The sequence below is a fragment of the Vigna radiata genome, unplaced genomic scaffold (assembly GCF_000741045.1).
Source record: "Vigna radiata var. radiata cultivar VC1973A unplaced genomic scaffold, Vradiata_ver6 scaffold_133, whole genome shotgun sequence".
Lineage (NCBI taxonomy): Eukaryota > Viridiplantae > Streptophyta > Magnoliopsida > Fabales > Fabaceae > Vigna > Vigna radiata.
The window spans coordinates 864,017-879,944 of NW_014543257.1; positions in this window are offsets into that span (position 1 = coordinate 864,017).

Below are 15,928 nucleotides of genomic sequence, written 5' to 3' on the forward strand. Positions count from 1 at the left end.
GGCCTTGAGCCCAATAAGGCTGGATAATTCGGCCCATTTAACTGGTAGGCTTGACCGCTCGGTGTAACCGGTCGTCAGAGATATACTACCGTACACTAAATATTGTCTATAGTGTTAAGAATTAATAAACATATCTATTGCGGGTTAGAATCGAGCCACTTCACAAAACAAAACACTTGTTTAGTTTTAACTATTAATTATTTGTCCAAATTCTCTTTTATTTTTTCTCCAAACGAGTCGAGGGTATATGTATTCTTTTTCCAAACCAATCGAGGGTACATGCTAAGGTACTCTGATGTTTAAGTTAGTAAATTGTCCAAACGAAATCAGAGTAAAGTCTTAAATTCACAATAAATGCGATTATTTACCTCTTATCTTTGACCTCTATTTATAGTTTTTGAAATGGGCCTAAGATTAGTGAAGTCTTAATCAGGGTCCAATCCTAGTCCATTACACTAATTGCTACTTACCCTTAACCCCGCTTCTTGATATCTCTTAGGAGGTATTTGCCACTGAGATCGGTCGTTCGGCCTCTACTCATGCATGGTCAGATGGGTCTTGCGTTTGTTCCGCTTAGACTTGGATATCTGACGGTTTGGGCCATTCACTCCTCCCTATCATTTGAGGTCGTTCGACCATACGGTACATAGGTCCCTCAAGCCATAGGCAATTATAGTTGGCGTTAAAGTTGTTCAAACTATGTGTCGTCCGTGGTAATTTGAGGGGACCGTTTGGTGCATTTTGAATGGGTGATTTGGCGAGAAAACAGGTGTCACGTAGTCGTATCCCACGCTTCTCGGGAGTGTTAAAGTTGCGTGATTGAGGCCGTTGATCGTGGTTGATCTCAACGGTCGCGATGAGCTGGCAATTTTTCAAAATTTTCCTATAAATAGGATGGTGGGTGTCCTGTGATTTTCATTGTTTTCCTACTTCTTGATTTGCCTACCGTCTGGCTTGTCTTCACATTCTTTTTCAAGGTAATAATAATGAGCATATTGTAACTTTTTTTGTCTAAGGAGTCATCGAGTAGAGGTGGCGAGGAGTTCGCGGGTGAAGGTGGTCAGCTTTTGTCGCCAAGCTTTGTGTTGTTCTCTTTCCTTGAGACAACTAAGCGGGAAAGTAGCTCGGAGGCTCAGTCTCCCACTATTTATAGTGAGAGGGCTAATTTTGGGACAACCATTGGTCTCCATTCGTGGCTATGAATGGGCGGCTCTTGAATCGCGAAAGTGATGTCATCCGCCCAACTAGCCTCTGCACCTCTTTCAAGTTTGTTGGACTCCTCATTTCTAGGATGGTGGCACATTTGTTCGGGTGTGCCTCAATTCCTCATGAGGTCAGCATGAACCCCAGGAACTTTCCTGCCCCCACACAGAATGTACATTTAGTTGGGTTCAGCCTCATATTGTACTACCAGACTTGTATTCACCCTTAATGATAGCTGGGTTCAGTCCCTGATATGGTCCGTGTTCGAGTTCGACCGGACCACCATGTCGTCGATGTACACGTCCATGCACTGTTCGATCTTCTCGACGAAGATCGTATTCATTAGTCTCTGGTAGGTCACCCAGGCATTTTTCAACTGAAAAGGCATAACCTCATAGCAACAATTTGCCTTTTCAGTCATGAAGGTTGTCTTCTCCCAATCGGGGGCGTATATATGGGTTTGATTATAGCTTGAATAGGCGTCCAGAAAGCTCAACATCTTATGTCCAGACTTCCCATCAACCAATCCATTTATACTAGGCAGCAGGTAGGCATCCTCCGAACTTGCCTTGTTCAGGCATGTGTAATCTGTACGCTTACGCCACTTCCCGCTCGGCTTCTTGATGACTACATTAGATAGCCATGTTGTGTATGACACCTCCCTCACGAACCCCGCTTCCCTCAACTTGTTCACCTCGTCCTCCATCACTCTTCTTTTCTCGTCACCCATCCGCCTCTTCTTTTGGGTGACAGACCGCACCTCCCTTAGTGATAGTTTGTGGGACATAACTGAAGGGTGAATTCTTGGCATGTCAGTTGTTGTCCATGTGAAAATATCTTGGTTTTGCCTCAACACTACCACCACTTCATGCTTAGTTGCTTCCTCTAAGCCCTTAGCCATCACCGTTATGTGGGTGTCATCCTTCCTTAGAATAACTGGCCTTACCTCCCCCTAGGTATGGAAAAAACAAATAATTAACAAAGCTGAGTTGCCAAGAGCATGCATGGTTGGAATTATAGATGCAAGTGTGGCATGTGGGGACATTTTTTCATGATAGCTTGGTGTTTCACTTATAGGATTGAGATGACTCCTCTACCTATGCAATTTGTTTTCTGGACATCTGGTCACACCTCCCATCTTCCAATTCGCTCCTGATTGGATTTCTGGTCTACTTTCCTCAACACGTCCGGTCGGATACTTGCCAAAGGTCCTCCGATGCTCAAGTTATTGTGCGAGTCAAACAGTAGAGATAAAAAGAGAAAGAGAATAGAAATAAATGCACATTAAATGTGAACCAACCACCTCCTACCTTTGACCCTTATTTATAGTTTTAACCGTGGGCCCACAATTAGCGAAATCTTAATCACACTCCAATGTTGGCCCAAAGCCGCTAATCATATTTTTACCTTAATCTTGCTCTGATTATTCTGACCTTACATCATCAACCAGACGGTCTGTTTACGGTGATCGTGCTCGTAGATAATGTTGAAATGATACATATAAGGTTAGTCTGTCGCCGGTGGGTGGATGTTCACACAGTGCCGAACGGGGTAGGTAGACGTCCCTGTCATCTGTAGTGATGTCGTGTCGTGCCTAGCGTTATGGGCAAGCGTCCTTTTGACGTGTTACCTCCCGTTCGGCCCATACAATACATAGGCCCCCCAAGCCCTAAGCGACGAAGTGGCTGTAGGGTTTGAGTCGGAGTGCCAATGGCCATAGGGGGCACGGTCGTCTTTTCCTTGAAACTCTTTGGGCGGGAATAGACACGTGGCGCTTGTTGGTTTGTGCTTCCTTTGGGTAGTTGGAACGTCCTTGTATCTAGTCCGTAGAACGTGGGTGATCTCAACAGCTATTAAGGCGCGATGGTTTTCGAAACTTTTATATAAATAGGGTGGGCAGGTGGCGTCATTTTCACTCTTCTCTTTTCTCTTCCTTTCATCAACTGAAGCTTTTTTCTTTAGGTAATAATGGCTGTGATCAGTGTTCATTCGTCAGAGGAGTCGTCAGGCCCTGGCGGCGGGGGTATGGTAGAGTCAACTAGCGATTTAAATACATCAACGGCAAGGGCGAGGGTGGCTGCTGCGGTGGGTGAAAATGTTGCGTCCCCTAGTTCAGTCTCTTTGGCATTTCTCGAAGGGTCTGACCCCGGTGAGGGCGAGTCTGTTCCGCCTTCTCGAGATAGAGATAGGATAATAAATGGGATAGCCATTTTCCTGTTACATGGTGGTGTTCAGGTCAACCGGGAAATGGTCGAACCTACCGGAGGTTGGCCACGCATTAGAGGATACCATAGGGCTTCTCCTGATGTCGATATGTACACCTCCAACTTTGGGACTCGCGAGGATCTTTAACGGTGAGCCGATCGCTCCTATATTGCCCGGAACATTGAAGTCGCACGGTTGTTCCTTTTGGGAGAGAGTGATAAGCTGTCGTTGAAGCTATCAAATTAATACTACTTTTCAAGGCAACTTCAGTATTGCCAAGTAGTTTTCAAGAAAGTAGATAGTGCCAAAGTAACCCTAAGTCGTCTCCCAACGAACACAAAATTGCTTTCGAATATCTGACTCTTATGAATGCTATGCAATGCTTATGAGTAAAAGTGAGAATGTTTAAAGAATGTTGTAGAACAAAGTGGAAACTTAAAAACAATTATGAAGAAACATGCTAATTCCACTGCTTTTCCAAAATAGATTCATCATCGGTTATTCACAGATCATTGCTCAATTGATTATTGTTTAAGTTTCAAATTAATTAAAGTACATTCTTAATTAATTTGAGGGCGATCATGCAATTAATCAATGTACATTCTCAATCAAATGCAAGACCTTTACAGATTATTCAAAATAAATTCAACCAAAGTACATTCTCAATCAATTTTATTGTGTTTAATCATGTCTATTCTTAAATCTCTTAACCAAATTAGAAGCTAATCAATCAAAGTAAATCCTCAATTGATTATAGTTGAAATTATTACTACCGAACAAAGTACATTCTCAATTGATAGTAAAAAACCATTTAATCATATGAAAGTTCCTAAATTAAATCAAAGTAGATTCTCAATTAAACCTAGAAACCCTAGAACTCATATAATTAATATGCAAGTAGATCCAAACACATAATGATGCAAAAATCTTTGCTTTTAATATGATAGAGAGATGAAAGACATAGAGAGAGAACAACTTAAATCAATAATCAAAATATACAATTGCATTAATTCACTTAACCTCAGAATCCATAATGAAATTACAGCAAAATACATGATGAAATAAGAGAGAGGAGTGGTGGATCAATGAAGTCCCCGGGGTCTCTTTATATAGGGCTTGATTGGACTTGGACTATGAATATTCAATGAATAGAATCTTTTATCTTATATCTTCCAAATAACTAAAAGATTTAGATAATTATAACATTATTTGGATTTTCTACTCATATTCTCAAATTAAATTAATTCAACAACTGAATTTTATCTTTAAACTTTTCTAACTTTCCAAAATTGCACAAATTCCCTGAAATTTCCTCTATCTGCATTTCAGCCCCTAATTTCTTTTCAAAATTGCAAAATAACCCTTGTTTGACCAGCTAAATGAAGGGTTAACTGAATAGGACGCAACCAATATTGTGCTGCCATGTGTCAACCCCTTTCTCCTCCCAAATTAGGGTTTGTAATTGGGGGAAAGGGCTTCTACGCCGCTTGTGCTTGTGGAGACGCTTTATTCTTTCTGCCATGGAGGCATTGTGAGGAAGGAGATTTCGAGTTCGATTCGCAATGGAGATTGGGCGAACTGCAGCGGCGCGACTCTGGGTTTTCTGTGGGTTTTGATTGTAGGTGCAGCAATTGTGGATGACGCATGGATTTGGCTCCTCCTCCTTCACGCGACTTGATGGAGGTTCGAAGGTGAAGGTGATGCGGGTTGAGTGTTTCTTCCTCGCGCGAAGGGAAGATGGCGCTGGGTTTTTTGAAGCAGCTGCGAGATGCAAAGAAGATGGCGTTACGTCAAAGAAAGCTTTGCGATTTCTGGTATGTAGGTCTGGTGGCGGAGCTCACGGTTTTGATGGAGGTTGCAGCATGTTGCGATTTGCGATTGGAATTCTGACTTTGCAGGTCTGATTGTGGTTGCAGGTGGTGGTCGAGGCATCTTGTGGGAGCTTATGGTAGTCTGCGGCGTGGTGGAGCACGGTGGCATGGGCGCTTGTTGCGCGAGAATGATAGTGCGTGATGATGGAAGATCTGCGGCGTTCATGGTGGCCGGTGAGAATTGGGATGACGTCTGCCAACGACGAGGATGGTGGTCGTGGTTGTTTTGGTGGTGGCGCGACATGTGGTAGAAGGTGGTGGTGCGGCGGCCATGGGTGGCTAGGGTTTGGACTTGGGAATTAGGGTTTCTGCTTGGAGAAGATGATGATGTGTCTAGGGTGGTGACGTGGCAACTTCTCAATGGTCAGATCTGTATGTGGAGGATTTGGACACGTGGCATGATTTGGTGAAGTTTGACTTGTTAATGGTAGGGGGTATGGGTAGGAAAATTTAGGGGTGTAGAAGAAAAGGCTTAGTGTTTGGGTTTATTTGTTGGGCCAGGTATAGAATTAGGAGTGTATATTGTAAAAACAATGGTACATTCAGCCTCTTTTATTGAATAAACTTATTTTGATTTTGGGCCTAAATTTTTGCACATTTGGACCAATAAGCTTATAATTTTAGCTGCACAAATAAATATTAGAGCATCCAAGAATAATTTATGCACTAAAATTTACTTTTTACGTCTCTTTAATTCTTAAAACCAACAATTCCAATCATCACAAATTCACTTAAAATAACCTATGTAAGCACAAACATTCCATCAAAAATTTGAATTTTCAAGTATAAATGTGGGCATAAATATGCACTCATCACACCCCCACACTTATCCTTTTGCACTCTTGGGCAAAATTGATTAATTCCAAAAACTTTGTTCTGAGTCATTTTATTCCATATTTGCATTTGGATCAAAAGAATGAACATCACCGGGCATAGATCAAACATTTAAACATCACTTTGTCATGGACGTGCAAACAAAATCACTTTATTCTTCACACATGAGTTAACCTTTTTTTGAATTCCCAAGAAAATCAAATATGAAAGATAACACTCAAGTCACAATGTTTCTATTTCTCTCCAACTCTCTCAAGTGTTTTTGGCTTGTGTTTACACTCAAAATACCCATGTAAATAAACACCCTTAGTATTTAACAAGACTCTAACATTCACATACTTCAGAAAATACGCAATTATTGATCATGAGGGCTTTTTTAAAGGTTATATTGAGGCCAAGGCAAAGGTAGAATTTTTTTTTTTTTTGAAATTTTTGGGTTTGAAATTGATATAGAAAGAGTAATGACACTTGATTTCAAAAACAACTTTATTTCTATTTCTTTTTAGGAAGATTTTATTTTCTCTTTCTTCAAAACTCTGACTTTTCATCTTCCTTTTTGCCTTCTCTTTTTTTATGTTGTGGTGAGACACTCACCCACANACTTATTCATCACTTACTTATAATACAATCCATTACTCCTTCTCTCATATGATTTTTCTTCTTCTTTTTCATTTGACAATTACTGGAAACAAGAAAAATAGTCTTAAGGCTCAAAGGGGTTTCCAATGGATTAATGTTAAGGTAAGTATATTTGGCCAAGTAGCTAAAACAAGAAATGCCTCAATCACATCAAATCATGCATATTCACCTCAGTTGCACAACATAGAATCAAGCTAAATATTAGAGTATCATCAAAACATGGGCAAATCACTCAAGAAAAATAGGTATGGCACATGATGGTCCATCCTTATCATTAGGCTCAAAATACACATGGTTCAAATTTCTTTCACAAAAGATTTAATTAGGAAATTCTTAAGTCAACTCAATCAGCAAATCATAAAAGCAGTCCATTTGTATCAACATGACTCTCTTTTTTTATATATGATCATCCCAGTTACTGATTCAGACTCTCAAATCCATTGCAAATATTTATTAAAGAAAGAAAAGAAGAAGAAAAAAAAAACAAAATAGGGAACAAATCAAATTGTTTCCGCACACCCTCACACACTTAAACTATGCATTATCCTCAATGTATGCCTTTATATATAGAATGCACAGAAAAGGTATGAGGGAACTTACCTCCTTCGTGGTGGTAGGAATGCTAGTAGGACTTCATCGAAAAGTCATCCTGGATCGGAATGTTAACTCTTCCCTTCTCAATCGTACTAAGATGGTCAACTACTAAATTGTGTGCCCCACTTCTGTCTTGAATAAGAGACAACTTGTCCTTCTCGTCCTTGACCATTGTGATTCCACCTTTCTTCGGAACCACATGTATAGGGCCCACCCAAATGCTGTCAGAATTGTGGTATATAATACTTGTTTGTACCAACTTGGTGCCCTTTTTCTTTACAACCCCCATGAGTTGAGAATTCAGTATTCCTTGAGGTTGTCTCACTGGTTTAGCATCACTTGATAGGTCAATACAGAACAAAGAATGATCTTTAATCAGATGTTTCCTAGATTCCAACACGTTGAAGCGTACTTTCTCGTCTCCTATCTCCATTGTCAATGATCTTGCATACACATCTATCTTGGTTCGTGTTATCATCATGAAGGGTCTTCCCAAGATAATAGTTGTTGGACTGATTCCTTCTTCATCCTTCATGTCCAAGATATATAAATCTGCAGGAAAAATTAACTTGTCTACTTGGACAAGCACGTCCTCAAGCACACCTGCAGGGTTAACTGTGCTACACTTAGCTAGTTGAATGACCACACCAGTAGTCTTAAGAGGTCCTAGAGATAGAGAAGTAAACACTGATAAAGGCATTACATTAATGAAAGCCCCTAAATCTAGCATGGCATTGTCAAACTTTGAATATCCAATAACACAAGGAATAGAAAACATACCTGGACCCTTGCATTTTCATGGTATTTCAATATGCTTCTTAATCAAGCTTGACGCATTTCTTCCCAAATTCACAACCTCATTATCCCTAAAACGCCTTCTATTTGTGCAAATTTCTTTTAAAAACTTAGCGTATTTAGGGATTTGCTTAACAACATCAAGCAAGGGAATGTTGATATCCACCTTTTTGAAAGTATTCAAGATCTCTTGGTCTAATTCCTCCATTTTTTTGTTTCTCGGCTTCAACCGATTGGGATATGAAGGTGGTGGAGAATAAGATGAAGAAGAATTTTTAGAAGAAGAAGAGTTAGAGGATACTGACCTAGATTTCTCAGTGGTGGTCTCAGGTGATGGTTCACCTGGTCCTCCATTTTCATTGATATGTTTTTCTTCATTCTCCTTATCTTCATGCTCTTGGGTTCCTTCGGAACCTTGTACTTGCTTACCTGTTCTTAAAGTAATAACACTTACATTTTGCGGGTTGATCACTGTCTATGCAGACAGTTTAATTGACTCCTTAACCTCTAACTTTTTCACCCTCTGAGTCAAATCTACAATTGATTTCTTGATTTCTAAATTTTGCTCAAGCATTGTTTTCATGAAATCTTGCAATGACATTTCGAGTTGAGATTGTTGCCTTTGTTGAGGTGGAACATAAGGTTGTCTATTCTACTGATACCTATTGGAGGATGAATCATGATAATTCTGGTATGGTCTGTTTCCTCCAAACGTGTTCGCAGCAAAAGCTTGGAATGAGTTTTCCATAGTAGTTTCCATCAAACTAGGACATTCGTCAGTGTAGTGATCAGCTGAAATGCAAATTCCACACTTCTTAGCAATTTGTGGAGTGGAGGTTTTAAANANACTTGCAATCTTGTCGAGTTTGCTTTCTAAATTATTCAATCTTTCATCTATCCTCCTTCCATCAACTACACCGTTTTCAATTTCATGTACTCCTTTCAACAAAGTCATTGAATTTTCTCTTGTTCCATATTGTTGATTATCTACTGCCTTCCGTTCTATTAGATCTATCACATCTTCTGGTGACCTGTCTAAGAAAGATCCTCCGCTTGCAGCATCTGCCCACGACCTATCAGTTGGACTTAAGCCTTCATAAAAGCTTAGAATAAAGTCTTCCATTTTGAGCTGAGGGCATGAAGCACAAAGTTTCTTGAATCTTTCCCAATATTCACTAAGATTCTCTCTGTCTCCCTGTCTTATATCTTGAATTTCCCTACAGATGGTAGATAGTCTGGATGCAGGAAAATACTTTTCAAGAAATAGTCTTTCAATGGTTTCCCAATTTGTAATCCATGCAGAGAGATAATACCACCAATCTTGAGCTGCTCCTTGAAGAGTAAAAGGAAAAGCTCTCATCTTCAGGCTTTCTATTGTGATCCTGGGAGATTTGAAATTTTCGCACAACATGTGGAATTATCTCAAGTGCTTGTGTGGATTCTCCCTTGATAACCCATTGAACTTTGGTAAGGCATTTAGCAGGTCACGTCTCAACTCCCACTCCTCATCAGGGTATTAAATGTTACTTTGGGTAACTGTATTGTGGGAGGTGGCTAGCTGTCTAATGGTTCTCTGTGCCATTCTGTTTAGGTTAGAATCAGGTAAGGGATTGGATGGTATGTTTGAGACCAGAGATGATGAAAGTGGTATGGCTTCAGATGTAGGAAGTGTTCCCTCAATAGAACACACAAGTTTCAAATTTCTCCGCACCTCACGCAAACTCCTTTCAACTTCTAGGTTTATTTGATAGAATTCTCCCGGGTTAGCTCTGGTCATGCACTAAGTAGTCTGCTTGAAACTGTTTCTCTGTTTTTGATTTCTTTTATTCCCTTTTTTTTTTCTTTTGTCCTTGCTTTAGAGAAAGACTTCAAATGAGATATAATAAGAGAGGTTTTGTTTGGGTCCACTCCAAGGAAAAAAAGGTGCGTCACAATCGACAACTTAAGTACCAAGTCTTTCCTAGCCAGAGTATATTCAAACTAGCCTCAAGTATTTCTCAAGAGAAATTCTTAATTTAAGCAAGAACAACGATTTTGCTAACAAAAAGAATAACTAAAAGCTACAAAATAACTCAAACTAAATTAAATGAATATGCATTAGAAAAAAAAACAAATGAAAATTAAGAAAAATAAATAAAAATGAGAATCAAAATATTCAAAATACTTACCGTAGTTCCCCGGCAACGGTGCCAAATTTGATAAGTTGTCGTTGAAGCTATCAAATTAATACTACATTTCAAGGCAACTTCAGTATTGCCAAGTAGTTTTCAAGAAATTAGATAGGGCCAAAGTAACCCTAAGTCGTCTCCCAACGAACATGAAATTACTTTCGAATAACTGACTCTTATGAATGTTATGCAACGCTTATGAGTAAAAGTGAGAATGTTTAAAGAATGTTGTAGAACAAAGTGGAAACCTAAAAACAATTATGAAGAAACAAGCTAATTCCACTGTTTTTCCAAAATAGATTCATCATCGGTTATTCACAGATCATTGCTCAATTGATTATTGTTTAAGTTTCAAATTAATTAAAGTACATTCTTAATTAATTTNAGGGCGATCATGCAATTAATCAAAGTAAATTTTTAATCAAATGCAAGACCTTTATAGATTATTCACAATAAATTCAATCAAAGTACATTCTCAATCAATTTTATTGTGTTTAATCATGTCTATTCTTAAATCTCTTAGCCAAATTAAAAGCTAATCAATCAAAGTAAATTCTCAATTGATTATAGTTGAAATTATTGCTACTGACCAAAGTACATTTTCAATTGATAGTTAAAACCATTTAATCATATGAAAGTTCCTAAATTAAATCAAAGTAGATTCTCAATTAAACCTAGAAACCCTACAACTCATATAATTAATATGCAAGTAGATCCAAACACATAATGATGCAAAAATCTTTGCTTTTAATATGATAGAGAGATGAAAGACATAGAGAAACTTAAATCAATAATCAAAATAAACAATTGCATTAATTCACTTAACCTTGGAATCCATAATGAAATTACAGCAGAATAGCCCTAGATGCTTAGCTCTCCGTGAATGGAGTAGAATACATGATGAAATAAGAGAGAGGAGTGGTGGATCAATGAAGTCCCCGGGGTCTCTTTATATAGGGCTTGATCGGACTTGGACTATGAATATTCAGTTGACAAAATCTTTTATCTTATATCTTCCAAATAACTAAAAGATTTAGATAATTATAACATTATTTGGAAGATATTTTTTGCTATTCTCAAATTAAATTAATCCAACAACTGAATTTTATCTTTAAACTTTTCTGACTTTCCAAAATTGCACAAATTCCCTGAAATTTCCTCTATCTGCATTTTAGCCCCTAATTTCTTTTCAAAATTGCAAAATAACCCATGTTTGACCAGCTAAATGAAGGGTTAACTGAATAGGACGCAACCAATATTGTGCCGCCATGTGTCAACCCCTTTCTCCTCCCAAATTAGGGTTTGTAATTATGGGAAAGGTCTTCTGCGCCGCTTGTGCTTGTGGAGACGCTTTCTTCTTTCTGCCATGGAGGCGCCGCAAGGGAGGAGATTTCGAGTTCAATTCGCAATGGAGATTGGGCGAACTGCAGCGTGCGACTCTGGGTTTTTTGTGGGTTTTGATTGCAGGTGCAGCAATGGTGGATGACGCATGGATTTGGCTCCTCCTCCTTCACGTGGCTTGATGGAGATTCGAAGGTGAAGGTGATGCGGGTTGAGTGTTTCTTCCTCGCGCAAATGGAGGATGGCGCTGGGTTTTCTGAAGCAGCTGCGAGATGCAAAGAAGAAGGCGTTACGTTGCAGAAAGCTTCGCGATTTCTGGTATGCAGGTCTAGTGGCGGAGCTCACGGTTTTGATGGAGGTTGCAACATGTTGCGATTTGTGATTGGAATTCTGGCTTTGCAGGTCTGATTGTGGTTGCAGGTGGTGGTCGAGGCATCTTGTGGGAGCTCGTGGTAGTCTGCGGCGTGGTGGAGCACGGTGGCTTGGGCGCTTGTTGCGCGAGAATGATGGTGTGTGATGATGGAAGATCTGTGGCGTTCATGGTGGCCGGTGAGAATTGGGATGACGTCTGCCGACGACGAGGATGGTGGTCATGGTTGTTTTGGTGGTGGCAGGGCATGTGGTGGAAGGTGGTGGTGCGGCGGCCATGGGTGGCTAGGGTTTGGACTTGGGAATTAGGGTTTCTGCTTGGAAAAGATGATGATGTTTCTAGGGTGGTGACGTGGCAGCTTCTCAATGGTCAGATCTATGTGTGGAGGATTTAGACACGTGGCATGATTTGGTGAAGTTTGACTAGTTAGTGGTAGGAGGGGTATGGGTAGGAAAATTTAGGAGTGTTTGGGTTTATTTGTTGCGCCAGGTATAGAATCAGGAGTGTATATTGTAAAAACAATGGTGCATTCAGCCTCTTTTATTGAATAAACTTATTTTGATTTTGGGTCTCAATATTTGCACATTTGGACCAATAAGCTTATAATTTCAGCTGCACAAATAAACATTAGTGCATCCAAGAATTATTTATGCGCTAAAATTTACTTTTTACGTCTCTTTAATTCTTACACCCAAAAATTCGAATCATCACAAATTCACTTAAAATAACCTATTCAAGGACAAACATTCCATCAAAAATTTGAATTTTCAAGTATAAATGTGGGCATAAATATGCACTCATCAGAGAGCCACCCAAACGAGTGGGTCTTCCATGGGAAGGGCTCTAACAAAGAGGATTTCTTTTTCGCGTACGCTTATATGTTCAACCAAATGTGCATTCTTGTGCCGTTTACGGAGTTCCAGGCGTTCGTCCTCAAAGAGCTAAACGTCGCTCCCACCAGCTTCATCCAAATGGTTGGGCAGCCATCCAGGCTTTTACCTCGTTGTGTGCGGCAGTGGGGGTTGCCCCTTGGTCCGAGTGTTTTTATATTATTTTAATGTCTGGCCGTTGCCCCGCCAAGGATGGTGTCACTATCGTCCGTCCATGACCGTACCTTGTTCAAGCCTTTCTCAGATTCGTTCAAGAATTTTAAAACTAGATATTTTAATGTAATAATCAAAGAGTCTGGCCGGTCAGAGTTTCATGATGGGGCCGATGCTCCTCTGTTCCCCTTTTATTGGACGAAGGATCCCTGCAAAATAAAGGCCTATGCTATCGGCCAGTTGAATGTCGTGGAACGGGATGCCGTTAGTATTATAAATGACCTGCCCCACCGCCTAAGTGTCCGCGACTTCGTTGACTGTTTGAAATACGAAGATTTTGACCAAATAACTTTCGATATGTTGTTTTTCTGAGTCGTTCTTTTTGTTCGTTATTTTAACTTAACTAAATTCATGTTCTCCTTTCAGGATATATGACGTTGCCAAAGCTGCGCAAGACTAGTTGGGCCGCTTCTGCCCAACGGCGCAAGGGAAGCAGCAATTCTAAGGGCCCAGATTTTCCTTTTGCCGCCTCGAGTAATGCCCCTCCTGTTGAAGTCCAAGAAGTTGTCCCTCTGAGCAAGCAAGTTACAGTGGTCATCCTTCCAAGCCAGGTTAATGCGGCTGATCAAATGATGGAGGTGGTTCAACCTGATCCCATTTCGGTCACGGTGCTGAAGCAATCTTCCGGGACCCCTACTGAGTCGGGAGATCCTTTAGAGAGGAAGCTGAAATCAAAGGAGGGCAAGAAGTCGTCCTCCAAGCGGAGTTACCGAGAGGGGAAAGCTTCTCTGTTCCCTTTCCGACCGGTGTATTTGACCCAGCCTTTAATGCCATATCTTGCGTGAATTTTCACGCTAGTTCTTCTCAGCTAGCGGTTATCAAGCCAATGTCTGAGTGAGAGTTGCTAAGTGATGGAATTAAATTGGCCACCCGGGGAGCTTTGTTGGCGTGGAACGCTCGGGAGCTCGATAGAGGTCGGGAGGGGCGTGATTTGCTCCAGGAGTTAGCTGAGGAGCAAGATGCGTCCGCCGCCCTCCGATGTAGGCTCGAAGACTTGGCCCTTGACCATGAAGGATGTGGTGAGCGGCGGTCCAAACTTCAGGCCAATTTAGATGAGTTCGGCCGTCAGCTGATTGAAGCAAAGGAGTCGTTGAAGGTCGCCCAGGCAAAAGGAGACACTTTGACTAAAGAGGTAAGAAAGTTGAAGGTTGAGGTTCGTTGGCTTGGAAAGAGGGGGGACGAGCTGGCCGAGTAGAGTAAGCCCCTTTCAAAGGAATTTCTCGATGCGAACGCCAAGAAGGATCGGCTTGCTAATGAGTTGATCAAGGCGAACGAGATGCTCACTACTTTGGATTCTCATGTGGTGATCGAGCACGAGGAAGGTTTTAACAAGGCTATGCATCAGGCGGCGTTCCTGCTGAAGGTGGATCCTATCGCCGTGGGGTTGGACATACATCAAGATGTCTTTGGGCGAGAGATGAAACCTGTTGAGGCTGATCTTGTAGATGATGCTGAGGAGGGCGGGGAGGAAGGGGAGTCGGTTCCTAACAACGTTGGCGATGAATGATAATGTTTGTTTTTTCTTTTTGCATGGTGACGTCGAACACTAAACAATTAGGTTTAGTTTTAGTTATTGTTTACGTTGTCGACCCATCGATATTCATTTTGTTGCTTGGGTGACTTATTTTGGTTGTCGCCGGCACATGTTTTGAATCATTCATCAATACACTTGGCTTTTCTTACCGTTTTATTAACTTGCTTGGGTTGTTTATATTTACACTTCTTGTTTTATTACCTTTGTCGTTTGTCGTCAGGCCTTGTAAATAATATATTTTTCCTATTATGGTCTTGATTTTCTCACGTTTAGACCGGTAGGGTTTCGCCTTTTACTGTCCAGCCAAGTTGATAGGATGATTCCAGTCATCAACTTGACGTTTTAGCATAAGTGGTGGTAGGGCTTTGCCGCTCACCGCCCGTTCAAGTTGACAGGACAATTTTGTTCATCAACTTGATTTTTAGCGTTTGGGGGGTGGTAGGGCTTTGTCATTCACTACCCGTCCAAGTTGACAGGATACTTTCATTCATGAACTTGATTTAGCGTTGGGGGCGGCAAGGCGTGCCGTTCACTGCCCGTCCAAGTTGGCAGGATACTTCCATTCATCAACTTGATTTAGCGCTAGGGGCGGCAGAGTGTGTCGTTCACCACTCGTCCAAGTTGACAGGACAAATCCATTCATCAACCTTGTTTTTAGCGTTAGGGGTGGCAAGGCGTGCCGTTCGCCGCCCTCTCGACTCTAGCCATGTAGGTGTATCTTTAAATTTTTGGGTCTTGTAATCATCAAAGTACGGGAACGCCCTGTCATTGCATTAATTTTGACAAAATGTACAACAATTGTAATACTTTAACTAAAATACAATTTTAAATGTGACACGTTCCACGTGCTGGGTAGGGGGCGGCTATCAGACCGAGCGAGGCGGTATGCGCCGTTCCCGAGGGCTTTTGTGATTTTGAAAGGTCCTTCGAACTTTGCTGATAATTTTCCATGGGAGGTTGTCCGACGAGCTTCCCAGATCTTTCTCCATACGAGGTCTCTGTTGACAAATTGGCAAGTGTACCAAATCGTATAAGTAATATAAATGGTAAGACCAAGTACCATTTCCCAAGAGACTCGTATCGCTTCCTCGTTCGCGTGAATTAAAATAATAAGACTTGAGAAATTAAAATTTATAAATTGGGTTTGAGAGCAAAAATATTAACATGCAAAATAAAGGTTGATTCAATTGACAAGCGAAAACAATGGATGAATGGATGTTGTTGGGTACTAACAATTTCATCTATTCCGCTCTCTCTTACATACTACCCTT